Source organism: Vicugna pacos, unplaced genomic scaffold, assembly GCF_048564905.1.
Source record: "Vicugna pacos unplaced genomic scaffold, VicPac4 scaffold_196, whole genome shotgun sequence".
Lineage (NCBI taxonomy): Eukaryota > Metazoa > Chordata > Mammalia > Artiodactyla > Camelidae > Vicugna > Vicugna pacos.
The window spans coordinates 112,694-117,123 of record NW_027328875.1 but is presented as its reverse complement, the minus strand read 5'-3'; the positions used below and the strand labels follow the sequence as shown (position 1 = coordinate 117,123).

The 4,430-nt window shown below is 46.4% G+C and overlaps 1 long non-coding RNA gene across 1 annotated transcript; it reads left to right on the top strand.

Annotated features, from left to right (window-relative positions):
• The first annotated feature begins 343 nt into the window (after positions 1-343).
• Positions 344-2,266, top strand: LOC140695365 (uncharacterized). The gene is made up of 3 exons (XR_012071094.1): positions 344-496; positions 587-659; positions 2,034-2,266. It is a non-coding gene; the product is annotated as an uncharacterized lncRNA (long non-coding RNA).
• Positions 2,267-4,430: the final 2,164 nt, after the last annotated feature.

The window sequence follows — 4,430 nt, the reverse complement described above, 5'->3', positions numbered from 1 at the left end:
AGCAGATCCTGAGGCTTTTCATTCTGATTTCAAACCCAAGGCCCCCTGGATCCCTCAGACCAGATGCACGATAGCTCTGATTCAGCCCCACACGTGCTCTATTGGCAAGATGCCCAATTGGTCCCTGGTCCTGCAGATGCACTGGGTGTGGCCATGGGACATATCGGTAATCTCAACCGCGCGACCAGTGTGGTTGCTTTATCATTGGTACACAGTTCGGTTTGCTCTCTTGATTCGACCCACCACATCCCACAATGCACTCCAGATCCCTGAGACTCAGCGTGTGCCATCATCCGTAGCCCTATCCCTCACTGACCGTTGCCTCTGCTACCTCAAATTTGGCAGCTCGGATCTTGGTCTCAGAATCAACTGTGGGGATATTTTGCGCTGGATTCTTTGAGTTCTGTCAGCCAAGCATCTGCTGTGCACTCTTGTAAATCTCAGCACATCACCTTCAATCCCATGTCTCCTGTCCGCTTGAGAGTGTGCGTCCAAGGTAAACAGAGTTTCACCCTTGTTGCTCCATCACCAGGGGTCAGACCCTGCACTGGTTTCCATTCCCTGCTTTGCCTTCTCCTGCTTCCAGGTGTCCTGAGGCCTCATCCTGTCTTTGGAAGTAACAGGCCTCTCTTCGGCAAGTGTCCTGTGCCAAGGGCTGGGTGAGTGGTTGTTTCCATTGCTCTGTACCTGGGAGCGAGTGAGTGCAGGTTGCACTTCTTCTCTGCCAACTGGGCATCGATGAATCAACACTATCCAGATACATTTCACAGAAATGTGATATTTGCTTAGCTCTTTGTTTCTATACAGCCTTGGTGGGAGGGATTGTCCGAAGACACCTGTTTTGACAGTGTGTTGATATGTCATTTGCAGTCTTTAAGAAGTTTAACAGAATTCATTTACATGTTTTGGGAGTATACGAAAATGAAGTTATTTTTTGAAACACACTGTATCGACCTAGAAGCCAGACTTGTCAATTTTGGTAACATTTTGTCAGCTCTACGGAAAACCTAGACAGAAAGAATGCAAACTTCCAGTCCAAACTGTTAAAGGGGTCATGTCAGCTCTTTACGGTTGAAGCCTCCGAAACCAACAGGAACCATGAAATAACTATTGGAAACATGAAATAACCCCCAACCTTGGATACACTTGTGCATGTGGTGCCCTTTACTCCCAGTGACACCTACTGGCCAATGTTGGCATTTCAAGGGGTAACATCCCTCTCTAGGAAAATACAAGAGGAAACAAACCAAATATATACATTTAGGTTTGAATCCAAAAGCACCTAGAGGCATTATAGCTAGGACAACCCTGCTGCAGTTATGCTAGTCTATTGAGAACCAGGTGTTCTTCTATCAGTGATGAGAACGATTCATCATCCGATCATGTTGGGTAAAGCCATTTAACGCAACCAAGTCTGCACCCCCATGATATAGTGCCCCCGGGGGCTTGACTCAATTGAAAGACGATCCACAGAAGCTGTGTCTTTAATGTCACTGGCGACTTTGACAGTACAGTTCACTTTCTGACATGTACTATTTACCTATTCTGTCTTGAAAAACTGAGGCCTAATACAGATTCAAGTTCAGTCAAAGATTCCCCTGACTTACCACACTCCCTTCACCCCAGGGAACACATAAACACAACATTTGCTGAATCTAGCGGAAGGCCATCGTTTCTAGGTTTGAGCTAAGTATTCAATTCCTATCGATTTCAGCCGAGACTATTTGACCTTGAAGGAGTTCACTGTTGTTCACAGAGTGTGAAGCTGGGGGAACTCTGATTCTAGGAGGGGCTTGCTCTTCTCGTAATGGCTTCATTGCAGCTCAGGTACTGATCCTTCAAAATGGATGCCTGAGTGGAGGGGAGGGAAGGGCAAGTGCTTGCTAGCTAGGCAAACCTGGGAAAAGGCTTACCTGGGCTTGGTGAATTCTGGTCTGAATGGCTTGGGAATGCCCCTTGGGACGTGTGGATTCTCACGACCTCTTCCAAGAACAGGAGCGTTTTGATCATCTCTGCCATCTCTTCTCTTGCAGATGTCAGGGACCTTGGACCCGTTCTTGGAGAAGAGAATTGAGGAACTTCCTCAAGTCCACGTTGGCACTCCGTATGTTTCTGCCAGTATCAGCGAGGATCAATAGGTCTCATGAATGTCTTTTGAGCCTGGTATCCTCTACAGCTGTCTCCACGCCAGTATTCTCCATTGTAGCAGAACATCTCTCATCCATGTGTTCGCATCTCTCCTCAATCCGTGCAGCCAGCTTTTCGCCCAGCTTCTCTTCGTGTCTCCCCTAAAGTCGACTTCACCAGGACTGGGCAAGTCTGAAAGTACCTCGGAGCCTCACCAGTAAGCTGATGACAGGCAGATCTTCCACTGTCTGCTCTGAAAGGTTCTGGAAACTGACCTGTGAACTCAGGTCTTTGGGCAGCAGCAGTATCTCGAACTTACACAGCTTCCCGGACCAAACACCTAAGCCAAGCTCCACAGAGGGCGGCAGCCCCTCCATCACACTGATCCACCCACAGAACTCTGCCCGGTTACCTAGGATCCAACAGCCACAACAAGCCTCGCGGTACACACCAACATTCCACCTGGAATCCAACCGGTACCTGCCATCCCCAATGGCTGCTGCATCTTGTCAGTGTTGGGGGAGGGGCTGCATCCGACGAGAGGTGCCTAAGGTAAATGTGATTCTACCCACTAGCGTCCCATGGGCCTTTCTTCTTCCCTCTTACCTTTTGCTCAGATCTGTATGCACAGTACCAATGGAGGGAAGTGGGTCCCTTTTTAGTTGATGGTTTCACACGTCTTTAAACTTTCTAACAGTTCACAGTACACAGAGACCCTCTAAAGGAGACTTATGTTCCTATGATATCCGTACTCCCGGAATACATATGCGTCGCCTGATTTCTGCTGAAACACCCGCACTCTCAGGACATGGATCCATTTGTTTCATGGGGGCTGAAATTCCAAGAAATGAAACCAACCCCAATGTGCACTTTACTGTCTGTCTCTTTTGCTCTTAGTACACTTTGGCAGATCTACGTGCCTTTGTTATAGGCTTCTTACATTTCTTCTCTACGTAGCGTAGAATATGGCATTCCTTCATCCTGTCGGAAGACATACAAGTCTACATCACGGACTAGGAATCCATTTGATTCCAAATCGGCATTTGGGTTAGGTCACGATATGCTCTTATGAATCAATATTTACGAATATGAATGCACGCCTCTGATTTCCGAAGACAAGTGTGCTGAGTACATGCAAGCCGCGATACTGGGTCGATGCGTGCTGAATGATCCTTGACATCACCTTGAGTATTTTCTTTTGAATAATCATGATTCCCTTGGTAGATGTCAGCCAACCGTACCCTTTTGGTGCTTGTTTGTTGGTTTGATTCTTTGTTGGTCTGCTTCTTGCTTGTTTTGCAAACACGTCAGGCCATGCAGCTCTCCTTTCGCTTCAAACAGAGAGTCCAATAAGCTGATTCACTTAAGAGAGTGCTTCCAATCACCTATGATTTCCTGCTTCCCTCTCCCATCTTTAGGGTTTTGATGTCCTCCTTGCCTTCTTCTTGTTTCTTCTTTGCCACTCATGCTCTTCTTGCATTTCCAATAATGGTTTTCTTCTTTCCATTTCATCTTGCTGCTTTTCTATTCAGGGGAGTATTCTCAACCTTCCTTTTAGAAGAAGTTTTGAACTGCTGAATTCTTTTAAGATTTGCCGGTCTGTGGAATTCTCTAGCTCTGCCGTTATTAGAAATGGTGGTCATGGGGCATAGGCTACCCTAGGTGGCAGCATTTGGCCATTCAGGATATGGTCTGTGTCCTGGCACTCCTCCCTGTCCTGCAATATTGCTGCCGAGATATCAGCTGAAACCCCTCTGGAGGTTCCCTTGTGACTATGTTGTTTCCTCCAGGTGCATTTTAAATCACTGGGATATTCGTGAACTTTGTTGATTTGAATCATACAGCTGCTGGTAGGTCTATTGGGATTCCACCTCCTTTGGATGCTGTGTAATCCCTGAATTCGCATAGATGATTCTTTCTTGGCTTTCAGCACGTTTCAGTCTGATTTTTCTACAGATACGTTTTCAGACAGTTTTTGTTTTTTATCTCTTGCTTTTCCATCTGGGACTCTTATGAACTCTAGTCTTTCATGCCCTGTCTTAACCCAGGATTCAACAGCAATGTTTCATTGGTTTGCACTTGCTTTCCTATGTCTGCTTCTGACCGAGGGATTTCTGTTCCCCTGTCTTCACAGTCATTCACGCGTCCCTCTGCATTATCTAGTCTGCTAAGGGCTGAATTTTGGCCCTGATATGATCACATCCATTGAGTTTTCTGATATTTTTTGGCTCGTCTTTAGACTTTCTCTTCCCCTTTTCTGATATTCTGCCTTTTGTGATTCTGAGACAATGTTGTTCTTCAGG